At 27.4% G+C, this 14,102-nt stretch overlaps 1 long non-coding RNA gene and 1 pseudogene across 1 annotated transcript; both read left to right on the forward strand.

Annotated features, from left to right (window-relative positions):
• Window positions 1–881: 881 nt before the first annotated feature.
• LOC126554771 (uncharacterized) lies at window positions 882–2,201 on the forward strand (annotated as a pseudogene).
• Window positions 2,202–3,337: 1,136 nt separating this feature from the next.
• LOC126554773 (uncharacterized) lies at window positions 3,338–4,454 on the forward strand. Its single transcript, XR_007606727.1, has 4 exons — window positions 3,338–3,623; window positions 3,728–3,892; window positions 3,967–4,141; window positions 4,223–4,454. It is a non-coding gene; the product is annotated as an uncharacterized LOC126554773 (long non-coding RNA).
• The last annotated feature ends 9,648 nt before the right edge of the window (window positions 4,455–14,102 follow it).

Consider the following 14,102-nt stretch of genomic DNA (forward strand, 5'->3'; position numbering starts at 1 on the left):
CATGTATAGTGTATACTCAATACGAAATGAATTCTTATGAGTTTTAAATAATGTCATCAGCTAAGTTCAATTTATAAGCAGTGAATTTTCATAAATGATAATAATATATCTATTCCTATATAGTTTAAATACATAGCTTTTTTTTTTTTTGCTGTTTGGAATCGACGACGCCGCGGGAACTGCTTTAGCATTAGTGCACATTACTGCCGCGGTACCCAGTTTAAATACATAGCTATAAAATGATATCACAACTTTTTGAGGTGGTTTTTTTTTATACTGAGCGTTTTTTTACACGGGGTTTGGCGTAGTGTTTATGTTGGGATATTATATACATGAGAGATGGAAATTATTTATAATTTTATAGTACGGTCAATAGGTACGGGAAATCTCAAGCCCACATTACGAATACCGATAAAACCTGGTTATTTGTCGCAGGCCGATCTAGGCTGCTGCGCGGTGGTACGGATCGGCGATCGCGGATGGTTTATAATTTATAAATACTAAAATACAGAAATAATTGTCGATAAGAAAATAACAATATTATAATATCTAATAATACGCTGTAAACCTATGCAAAATGATCGTTCTCTATCGATTACCACCACGGACTAAGAGTTAAGACAATTAAGGTCTAAGATACTAATCGACTGGAAACGACATGGTCAGCGGGGGTCGGGGGACGGCCACCAAAAAATATCACTGATAACAGACTGTGTTCTTGAAGTTTTCAGCGCTACCGGTGGTTTAAATTGGCGGTTCATTTTAAGTTATATAACATTAATAGCAAACAGCAAACTACGGATTATGGTCTAATATGATATGACTATATTATGACTAAATAAATTTAATACAATTTAACTAATTTATTCAGTCATTGTCTAATATACTAATATAGGCTATAGCGTAGTGGAGTAATATTCATTGATTATTAAAACATTTTTTTTAAATGCGTAGTTGTAGTGTTAAAGGATTTACTAGTAAAAAAAAACAATCCCACGATTTCCTTTTTTAAACCTCCAAAAGCCAATTATTTAGCTTGGAAATTAGCAGTAAGTAATGCTAATTGTGAGGAGACAGTTGTAAAAAATGTATGTGCTGACATTTTCGTGCTGATGAAATATTAAATAACTATTAGGTACCACACGATATTCCCAATGTAAGTATTACTTTATTATGTACCTACATACTTTTATTTAATTTTGTTGATACGTAGCTATTTGATTTTTTTATGTTATAGAAATTTGGAAACAGTGATCGCAATAGATTGAAAAGGGGGATTGTTCCTTCCATTTTTCCTCTTGTTCAAGAAAAAAGTAATGATATTTTATCTTCCATCAACAATTCAAATTCTGATCACAATTATGCTAAGTGTTCAAGTAATCAAGTTGATAAATCGGTTCGGAGAGAGTTATTCATTGAACCATATGAGTTAGATGAAAAGCTTCCGAATAAACGTTTAAAATTATTTGAAGTAATGCTTTTAGTCATTATTTTGCTATTTAATAAATCTCGTGTATACATTATAATAGCAATTTTTACATTTAAACTTTATTTCTTTATGATACGATTAATGAGATATTCACAATTAATGGCTTAACAATACATTTAAAAAAAGCCGTATTACCAGAAGGATGGATAACACATTTTAGTCATCATGAAATTGTTTTTTATAAACAACAGTTCAATGATTGTAAAATAAAAATTGAAAAACAATCAGTTTTTAAAGGAACATTGGAAATATGTGTAAATATTCACCAATTTACTGCTGAAATTAAAAAAATAAACAACACATTAAAATATCCAATTACCTTAAGAAAACTGTCTCAAGCAATTAGGATACTTGATCTAAAAAAAATTTGTGTAGGTGGTCCAAGATCAATAGATTTTCCAGGTAAACATTATTCTTTAATCTTTTTGATATTACCATTAAAATGCAATCAAAAATTGATAGATCATTTGCTGATTATATGATATTTAGGAGTTCGGATAAAAACTGCAATCTTGGATAATAATCAATTCTGGCGTCACCAAAAATGTACAATTTTTACTGAGAATAAAAAATGTACAGCTTGTAAGAACTTGACTAAATGTTTTAGAATTCTTTGATTAAAGAAAAAAAATCAACATATATTGGATGTACTCTTAACACCAACCAGGCGTAGAATATTAAAAAATATTAAAAGTAGTAAAAGAAATTTGCAAAAATCAAATTCAAGGTAACATATAACATTCAATAAATTGCATTTACACTTATGTAAGTTTTCAAACTTATTTGAATACATAATTAGGATGTATAATTTTAGGTTTCATTTAAATTATATGAATTTATTGTAAGGCTGGTATTGATTCATAATCTGCAGGTTACAGACTTTTATTAAAGATATCAACTTTGAATTAGAAGAACTACAAACAAAAACAAATACAATATCAAATGACTCTATACAAAATATCTTAGACTCCGAAAAGTTAAGTAATCCTCAAAAAATTTTAGTCAAAGAAATAATAAATACAAGTAAACATGGACAAAAACAAAATCGAAAGTATTCTGAAGATTGGATACTTTTATGTGTTTTGTTAAAAATTCGGCAAGTTTAAATTATATAATACATACAGTATTATAGTTGTAGGCTTAGGGATTAATAAATTAATCTTTATTTATTTGTAGATCATCTGCTACATATTCTTTTTTAAGAGATCAAGATATTTTACCTTTACCTTCCACGCGGACAATAAGGAGGCATTTGCAACTAGTGAAAACTATGTGGTTTTGATGATCAATTTTTCCAGTTATTTAAAAAAAAAAAATTAAAATGCTAAGACCAGAGCAAAGACATGGGATATTATTATTTTACGAAATATTTGTTCGTGAGAGTGTAACTGTTGATTCACAAAATTTGAATTATAAAGGTCTAGATTTTGGTGGTGAGATACCAACATCAGGTTTAAAAGCTAACCATGGGTTAGTATTTCTTTTTCAGAGTTTTTCTGCAAATTTTTCACAAGCGATAGCTATATTTGCTTCAAGAGGCCCTGTTAAAAGTAAATTAATAAACCAAAAATGTTAATAGATTTCTATGTTGTGTTCTATGTTTGTTTTTAATATTATAGAGGGTATTCATTGTAGCTCTGTTGTACTACACATTGAACAGTGAGCGCTATAATAGTTTTTAATATTTAATTTTAATTTTAATATTTATGGTGCATGCTAAATGTTTGTATTCTAGAGATTATTATAATTGTAAATTAAATTAAATAAACTAATTTCATGAAAATATTATAATGTATTGTGAGCACCAAAATTGTATCTACACTGAATAAGCGGTTTCAGTTTGAATAGTAAGTTATTAATGTTTCTCAAAATACTTAGTAAATATTGAATATAACCATTTTAATAATCATAGGTACAGTTTTGGCTCAGTTAGTCATAAAAGCGATTTGCCTTCTTGAGAATGCTGGTGCTAAGGTGGATGGATTAGTGTCAGACGGAGAAACTAGTAATAGAAAATTATTGTCTGAACTGGGAATAAGTGGTGAAAAAGATACTTTCAAACAAATTTAACCATTCTTTGGACGATAAAATACATATTTACGTGTTCTCTGATGCACCCCATCTTCTCAAGAATGTACGGAATAGATTCTACAACAACAAAATTTTAAGACTAAATATCTTATAATTGTATGCATTATAAAAATGATTTAAAACCTAATACTCTCAAATAATTTATAGGAATCACCAAAAAAACACTACATTAGATTGAATGATTTCGTTGAAGTCCATAACAATGATTTGAAAAATATTTCTGATGCACCAACTAAAGTGTGCCCTAAAATCACACATAGACATATATTAATTGATAGTTTTAGTAAGATGAATGTTAAATTGGCTGCACAAGTGAATATGTTTTAATAGATTTTTATTGAACAGTTTTATCAATATTATTGTCAATAAATTTATGTTTTATTTAGATTTTTAGTAACTCAATGGCCAGAGGAATTGAATTTTACAGGGAGTATGCTAAAATAGAGAGCTTAAAAAATAATTATGAAACACAATCATTTACTGATCGATTTAACAAATTGTTTGATGCTTTAAATCGAAAACACCCTGCAGAGGGCATACAAATAAATAGCAAAGACTGAGGTTTTCTAAATAAAATTTAATTATAATAAATAGCCCGAATGTTATGTTTTTATTATAAATTTATATTATTTATTTAATTAGATTTTAGAAGATAATCTTAAATGGCTTGATAATTGGGAAGATCAACTAAATAAACAAAATATTTCCAAAGATGAATTTTTAACTAAATCAACTGCAGATGGTTTAAGGGTCACTATCAAGTCAACTATTGAACTATCAAAATGTTTATTGGAGGAATGCAAATTTAAATATGTTTTGTCTGCTAAATTTAATCAAGACCGACTAGAAGTAAAATAAGAACTGAATTTTTAATATAATAGTAATTATAATTATAATAATAATAATAATAATAATAATAATATAATATATAATATATTATATTATATTATATTATAATAATTATAATATAATTATAATTATATTATTATTAACTAGCAATTCTTTGGTATGGCTAGACAGGTCAGTGGGCCAAATGACCACCCCTGTTCAACCACATTTTTGCAAATTTATAAGACATTATCTGTATATTCAATATTAAAACCGCCTAAAACCAGTAATTGTATGATTTTGGATGATACAACACCCAAAATTACAATTAATGATCTGAAAACCGTATTTAATGACAATACAACTGAGCGTACTTCAAAGCTTAACTCATTGGAAAGTAAATTGGATTCATTAGCTGTAAAAATAACAGATATAAATACTGTTTTTTATGAAGACATTCATAATTATTATAAAGCTGACATAAAAGATTGTGTAATTTGTTATATATGTGGGGATATATCACAAAAAGTTTCTCAAAATCTATTACATGTGATAGATGCAGGACTGCAGTAATAGGTACTGTGTCTATACATACATTTTATCTAAATAAACTGTTGGAATTTTGTTTGTTTTTAGGTAAAAGATGTTATTCAGAAAAACCAGAAGCTGCCCTTATAAACTTGAAATCAAGAAGTGGTTTAACTCATCCTAATAAATTCATATTCAAAATATTGTCAAATGTCGAGAATTCATTTTTGAAATTTTCTGAAAGCATTGATGTTTTCGATTTAACTATTGATCATTTTTTGGATAATTATGATCCAATATACTTTCCATGTACTCATCATAAAAGTGAAGTACTAATGTTCATAATATCTCTATATATTATTATGAGAACGCGACAATATACGCATATGAAAAACATAAACCAAATTAAAAAAATGCAAATAAAAAAAAAAATGTTTGAAACTTGTAAATATCTGAAAATAAAAAATTGTAATTGGTAATATTAGTATATTTATTAACATAAGTAGTTAAGAGTGTCTAGAGGGGTTACTGTAATGGATGTGTTAAATTTGAATTCAATGATGTAAAATCATTGTATAGGAAAAAGTGAAAAACTATTATGAACCTGACGGTCTGTCAGCCTATACTACCAAGTCTATTTTATATTATTTATAATAAATAATTTATTTTTATATTAGACATATTATGATATGAGGTTGAATTAATTTTTTACAAAAAAATTCGATTTGAAAACGACATTGAGTGTAATGTGTATAAAGAATAAATATTTAGTCAACAGATGGCGCTGAAAACTTCAAGAACACATAGCGACCCCCCGCACTTGTCTTTACCTCTTGTACATACATTCGTGGCCATGATAAGAGGCTTGTATTTATAAATTATGTCCATTGATCATGTAATCACTAATCATGTGCTATAAATAATTATTATTAACAGACCCCAATTATACGAATTTGTATGGGTGCATAATAATTAATAATATTGTACAACAAAATAGTTAACTGGTGTGAGATATCCTTCTCGTATCGTACGTAGCGTACACTCGTCCTCAACAGTCAACTTGTTCAGTGTTCCTGTTTCCATATTTTTTATAGTTTTCTCTATGACTTAATTTTATTGGTGAAATATTTTGTAATGGATCGTTTCTTGATTCAATCATTACCACAAGTATTGGTATTCAAACGGATGAAAACGTTGATGATCCGATACCTGGTACAGATGTTTCACCAACAGAAATGTACAGCAAAATTCAAAATGTCAATATTTATTTGTTGAATTTTACAAATTGGTGTCGATCAATGGTGATAAAATAATAGCATCTTGACGTGTTAACTGTCATAAAAACATATTAAGTGCGTCAACCTAGTCGAGTGGCAACTTGTTAAGTCATATAAAAGTAAGATTTTTAAACAAATTTCTTTTAAATCTAAACATTAATTTCTTATTGGTAACAATAAGAAATGATAATATATCACAATTTACAAGGAGTCAAGGTATATCTAAATATTAAGAACAAATTGTCAAAATGTATCATAATATTTTATACTTATGATTTAGGTACTTGGTTCCCACCTATAATTATAACAATTACCTACATATAATTATTAATTAATAATCTTAAAATTACTTGTTTATAGCTTCACATCCATTATTAATTCCAAAAGTTGAAATAGTCAGAAGTAAGAAAAGCTCAAATTTTATTCAAACCAAAATTGTTGATGTTCATTCAAAAAAATTAATAAAGACATGGTAATTATTAATTCTGATTTTTTCTAATTTATTTGTCATAAAATAATCAATAGTATTATAGTATTAAACCAATAGCAATTTGTGGTTATTTTTACTGTAGTTTACTAGGCTAGGCATTAACGAATTAAAAGTTTAAACGTTAAGTTAATTAACTCGTTCCTTTTTTTCAAATTAACTTTTAACTTAATAAGTTATTTTTTTTTTTTAAGATTAACATGTTAACATCAAGTAAATTTTATTCAAAAACATCTAAATTAAGTTAATTTTTGTCCAAAGAATAATGCAAACTTTTTAATAAGGTTTTTAAAAAAGTAAGTTTTTTGATAGCTAGTTAATAATTTGATGTATCATTTTAAATTTCTCCAGTAATTTTCATGAGCGTAAAGAAAAACTATCTAATAAACAATATTATGTGTCAGGAATTTTTTATTTTGAAAATTAGAAAATTTTAACTTAAAACCAAGTTATGTTACTTTTATTTCAAAGTTAATATTTAACTTAACAAGTTGACTTTATTATTTTAAAATAACCTAACTTAACGAGTTAAAAAAAAATCGTTAACTTGAACAACCTTGGTAGTTTAATACTCAGGCAGGCACTACCTATTATCACAGAATACAGATTACAAAAAAAAAAATAAAAAATAATTTTATCTAATCTGTGATAATATTATACATATTATCCTTACTTAACTAGTTACCTAATACATCAGTTTTTAAACATACATTTTAATACATTTTTTTCTATGTCATATTATAATTATTAAATAAATATACTGGTCTTTTTAATTACTTTAAAGAATATTATACATATTTTATTTATATATTTATTAATTTTTATTATATATTTATAATTTATATATTTATATTTGTACACAAGAAGGAAGAACCCCAAAAAAAACTAATTTCCAGTCTAAAAAACTTATCTCTAACTAAAATTGGTATAATATAATATTATAACTACTAGAACTGAGTATGAGTATGAGCACAAGTTGGTGTATTAAATTTTAAAATGTAAAAAGATGTATTATTATTTATTAAATTCAATAATTATAGTGAATTTGAATTTACTTCAACTTCGTAGAAAATATGGATATATTAAAACATTTAACCTATCTATTAATTAGGTATTTATCACTTCATATAATCACATGTATTGTTTTATATTTATTATTTATATTAAGTTTAATGGGAGTGAAAATAAAGAGTTTATTAAATACAGTTGCGTGTAACAAGATACTTTTTTTAGCATAATTGAGAATATTTTTTTATTTTTTACTTGATTGGAATATCGTAATAAAAATACAGTTATTTTAATTTTCAAATAATATTATAAATTTAAATATTGAGGTAATGCCTTATATACTAAGGTAACTATAGATAAAAATTATTTTATCTATCTATATCTAGATATTTTATTTTTATCTAAGCACAACACTGGTAATAATCATACAACGGTTGTATGTGATTATAAAGACGTGATCAATCAATCAATTTTCAACTATCATAATATTTACATATTAATTTATTATTTTAATATAAATATAATTTTTATTTTTTTGTGATGTGGCCGAGCGGGCCGTGTGCATGTGCCTTGCGGGCCGTGTGCATGTGCCTTGCGGGCCAAAAATTACAATTTAGAATTTTAGGTACGCTAATGTATACCCCGCGTACCGCAAATGACGCCCCTGAATTATTCCAAGCTTAACTTATGGACAGCATAGTATTAAATTTTCAATTCTTAGCTTTTGATAGTAAAATATTTATAAATGTTTAACTACCAAATAGTTAACAAATATTCATGGTTGTGACGAATTTTTGTCGATATTTGAACTTCAAATGCTAATAAAAAAAAATTGTGCCTATGTATTCTTATAATTTTTTAAATCACTTTAAGAATACCTTATGAGGAACTTTGTATTAAATTTTCAATTATTTTGATTGGGCCAAAAAATTTTATCGATACTTCAAACAAAATTTTTCAGAATAAATGAAAATTTCAGTTGTCTATAAATAGCTCAAAAAAAGTCAAAATATTTTTAAAATTAAATCATGTAAAGAAAATGACAATCTTAATAACTGGTAAAGTTTTCAAGTATCTACGACTTATACTTTTTGAATAATAACAAATATTTAAAATCGTTTGAGGATAAATCGTTATTGTTACGCTATTTCGTAAAAATTTAAAATTCAAACGCACTAAAAATTTTTCCTATAATGATGCTTCGAGTTTTCTCTATAGATACTTGAAGGAAAAGTTATGGAAAACTTAGTGTTGTATTTTTTGCATACTTTGAATAACGGTACATATTATATAATATGGTACGGACTTGTCTCTGGTCGTGACAAGAGACCTCTCAAATAAAAAAGTCATACGGTATTTGCAATTATTTTTTATAAATCGCGGGACTCTACGCCACTATGCGTGTACGGTTGTTACCCTGCACACTACAAAACATAAGTTAATATAGGTACCTAGTTAATTTTAAAAAACTAATTGCACTACTAATACAATAATAATACGATAGCGGTTTGTAAAACACTTTGGAAAAACGAAGCTTTAGACTTTAATAAATACGAGTCATCGCGACGTATGATAACAAAAAAAAAGAAGCAGGTATATTTCATTCGGGCGGCCGTAAAAAAAAATGGCAGACAATAAAAAAAGACAATACTCGATGGTTAGACGTCGGAAAATCGCGTAAAAAACCAAATAACCAGGTATAAAACACTACAATAAGACACGGAACGTGAAAATACAAACAATGTATTTCGTTTTTTACGCCTAAAGAAAAACAGCACGTACAAACCTAACGGAGAAACTAAAATAAGACATTACTCGACGGTTAGACGTCGGAAAATCGCGTACGAAAAAAAAACAAATAACCAGCTATAATACACAACAATAAGACACGGAACGCGAAAAAAAAAACAATGTATTTCGTTTTTTACGCCTATAAAAAAACAGCACTTAAAAAGCTTACTGCTAACTATATGGAGTAAAAATTTGTCCTTAAAATTAAGGGAGAAAATAATAAAGAAGTATAACTTACCTGTAACTCGAGTCACTGGACAGGTAGTAAATAAAACCAAAAAAGACTTCGGGAATGCTACAAAAAAATTAAAATGTAGACAAAAGTAGACAATCCACTCGTTCGCTACGCAAGCAAACGAAAAATGGACGAAAAACGAATGAAACGATGGAAAAATGAAAAATTATTTACACGGAGTTCCGTGAAAATCCATCATTACAACCAACGATGATCTGATTACAACAATCAATCTACACCGATGACAATAGACCCACGTCATAATTTCATACACTGTAATTTTATTGTTTAAATAGTGCAAAATTACCATATGATAAGATATTGAACGTAATACGTAAATATTTTCGTATATTATATGAAAAATTCACAATCCGATTACTCGGAAAATACTCATCTTACTCGTTTTGATCAAATAGGACCGATAATGATCACCGACCGAATTACAATCAGAATTCCAAGTTTCAAAAGGATCTATCGAAAACTTGATAATTCTAAAATCACGACTTTTCGAAACGCATACAAATAAGTACAAATAACACGAAAAAACGTCCATAACTCCGGAACCTCATAATATAAACAGCGCGGCGTATAATATAATAATATACTATACTGTATTAAGTATATACATATAGTATACACTTATGTTTAACAGTATATGTATACTATATAATTAGTATATAAAATGATGTGACGGATTTTCGTCTTATAATGGCTCGTGTCAAAGGCGGATCCAGCATGTATTTACGGTCGGGGCACTTTATAGGAAAAAAAATGATATAATATTTAATATAGTTCCCCCAACCAAAATTTTTTTTAATATTATTTTTTTCCAAGGGGGGTGGCACTTGCCCCCACACGGAAAAAAATATAAACTAAATATTTTTAGTTGGCAGAAATTTAGTTGAAGTAATTAATTTTTAGTTAGATTTACTTAAATGGTATAGTAAACTGAACCAGAATTTTATAGTTAAAAAATATAATTATTCTACTGATAAAGTTAGTTGAAGTAACTAAAATGGTGTGGTTATTTAAGAGTTTCACTAAATTGTTTAGTTGGATCTACTATACGTTTAGGTAATTTTGTTACTAATAAAGCAAAAATGGCAATATTTGTGAGGGTTTTCCCTTATATCCAAAAACTGACGCTATATTGTTCCCTGGATCCCCGCTCGCGCCTTTCGCAGTCGCCAGACTGTCTACCGTAGTCCCTTAGAGTCCCGTCACAACAGCTAGTCACAAGCGCATCGCCGTCTGCCGACGTTAATCCGTTAACCGTTATAATTTATAATTTTTACATTTTTATCTTATTCCCTGGATCCCCGCTCGCGCCTTTCGCAGTCGCCAGTCTGTCTAGTGTCTACCGTAGTCCCTTCGAATCCCCCCGTCACAACAACTAGTCACAAGCCGTCTGCCGACGTTAATCCGTTACAGGCACGGCACTATAAGGCACTAAATATATGGGTATGCTAAACCGCCATTTCACGACTCGTTTATCAATGATAAAATAATTAATAAACGCGGCAACTTCGTAGTTCCATAATATTATATTATGTGATAAATGAGTCGCAAAATGGTGGCTTAGCATACCTATTGCCTATAGTGCCCTAGGCACTAGAATTTTTTTCCAGGGGAGGCAGAGTGGGGCAAATATTTTTTTTACGTGGGCTAAAATTTTTCAACAAATACTGGGGTTATTTTAATGAAATATAAATATTTTCGTATCATATAACATAATATAGCTATTATCTATATAGTACATACGTTTTATATTGTATGCTCTAAGAGTCTAAACAGATAATATATACAAACTTTTGAATAGTTAAAAATGTTTTAAGAATAATGTCAAATATTTTTTTTTGTACCTTATGTAATAAAATGTCTAATCACAGACCTTCAACAACTATATTCATAATGATGACATGATACACAAAAATGATAAGTTCTTTATGACTTTAATATTACATACCTTTGTGAATGAATAATTATGTTTCTTTTACTTACCTACATTTCATAAATATAAATTAAAGTAGTTGTGTTTAGTAATGAACAATTTGTATCAATCATCTTTAATGCAATGATTTGGGATACGTTTATTTGTTCATTTTCATCTAGTAATTAGTACTCAATAAAGGTAGGTAATAAAAAATAAATAAAAGATTTTTTCTTATTTTACAAATTTCAAAACACATTTTATTGAAATTGTAGTAAATTTTTTCCTTATTAGACAAATAATAAATTTAATTTATTCCTCAATTTGTTTAGTTGTGACAAATATATTATATAAGCTAAATATTGATATTTTACACAATATCTATCGTACATATTTTTTAGCGGGGGGGCTGGCGAAGGGGCTGATCTGTTTTCTGGGAGGGCTAGAGCCCCACCTTGCCCCCCCCTTGGCGTCGTGCCTGTAAATATCAGGATGGTATAATGGTTTTAAACTCTTACAAAGCAAAAGGTATTTTAAATAGTTCTACCAGAAATTCTTTAACTTCTACTTAAACATGAGTTACAAACCGAACCAAATCATCAAATCAGTAAATCAAAATTTTTATTATTAGCAGAAGGTAAACAATAATAAATAGTAATAATTTTAATTCTAAAACCATACTTCCTACTTTTAGGCATAGAAATTATTTTCCCAACTGAATCTAAGGACACATACTACACACCATATTGTAAAACCGGACAAATTAAAATTCCAGTTAGAGGAAAACTATATGATAAATACTGTAACTTAAAAAAAGAAATTAAAAAAATCGGAGCACCTGCAGCCACTGTAACATGTGTTGATGATACTATTACATTTGATGATGCAGGTATACTTGTCATTAGTTTTATATTGATTTTTCAAATGTTATTTAACTATGAGCTATTTAGAAAATAAAATAAATTTATTGTTATTTTCAATCAGATTATGAAGACAGAATTCAATGGCTGAAAAACAATGTTGAGCCTGAACACATTCTATTCAAATATTGGCAAGAAACCTCTGATTTTAGAATTAAGAGAACATTTTTAGAAACTCATAGTTATCCTGCTTTAAAAAAACCTACTGGCTATCTATTGGTAATTAGGTTTTAACATTTTACCTTAGATAATAAATTTGTGTACCTATAGGAATTGTACCTATACATTTTACTACTTTGTTTCTTTTCTCGTTCACTATATATCACTCTCTAAGTGCTGTCCATTAGTTCATTAGTTTATAGGTACAGTAATCTTTTAAAAAAAATGTATGATTATTTAACTTATTACTTGAATATATATTATAATTTTTTCTTTAATTTATTCATATATTTATATTTAATTTATTATTTAGATTGAAATTGATTTTGAAAAATTATATCCAGATAAGAAATTATTGTTATTTACAAAGTTCGATGGGTTTACAACCAAATTATTGCAATATATTGAAAAACACAGTATCAAATTTGGTGTACAAGAGACTTTAGTGCTACAAGAACTTAAAACTCCTTCGAAGCTTGGTAAACTATTTAATATTATGTCATTGTATATAATAACAATAATAAGGATTATTAATTTATTTGTTTTTAATATCTGCCTAGGTAATGATATCCTTGCAGCCTTAAGATTGATACCGTTTTTATTTCAACCAGTTACATTAAAATTGGATAAAAAAAGAAAAAATTGTAATGCACCTTCAACTTGGCGCCCATCTAAAGTAGAGCAATCTTCAGCTTTTATGGAGTTTATTGCTGTAAGTTTCATAAAAAATAATTTTAATATGGTCAAAATATAATAATTATAATTGAATCTGTGATAATAATTAAACACAAGCATATATGTGACATTGTATTCCTTAAATTAAAAGTATGTTAATTTTATTGTTTTATATAGAATGCAAATGAATTAAAGACGACACACTCTCAAAAGGTAGAAAAATCCATTCAATTTGGAACTACTTTACAGCCTTACGTTATTATTATTGGACACAGTGTAGAAGCAAACCACGAAGACAATGCAATCGAATCGTATACGGTTACAAATAATATTTATTGTAAACTAGAAACTCTTTTAAAGGCTTTAGATATTTGCTTTAAATCATATTATTCATTAAATTTACAATATCCAATTGAAGTACAGCAAGTCTGGACTTTTATACAACAATATTTTTTTGAAATTCATGACAAAAATGACAAAAATTTCCCATCAGTTAAGACTTTAATTAATGACTTATATCATCTATAAAAATTTAATTTGTAAAAAATGTTCAATAATTTATTATATTTAAAAAAATATCACTTATTAAAATTTAAAATTTATTCTTAATATTTCAGTTATTTATACAAATTAGTACCTAATATTAATTTATTGTTTAAAACAAACTACAGTACCTAACTGTAT

This window comes from Aphis gossypii, unplaced genomic scaffold (assembly GCF_020184175.1).
Source record: "Aphis gossypii isolate Hap1 unplaced genomic scaffold, ASM2018417v2 Contig00597, whole genome shotgun sequence".
NCBI classification, from domain to species: domain Eukaryota; kingdom Metazoa; phylum Arthropoda; class Insecta; order Hemiptera; family Aphididae; genus Aphis; species Aphis gossypii.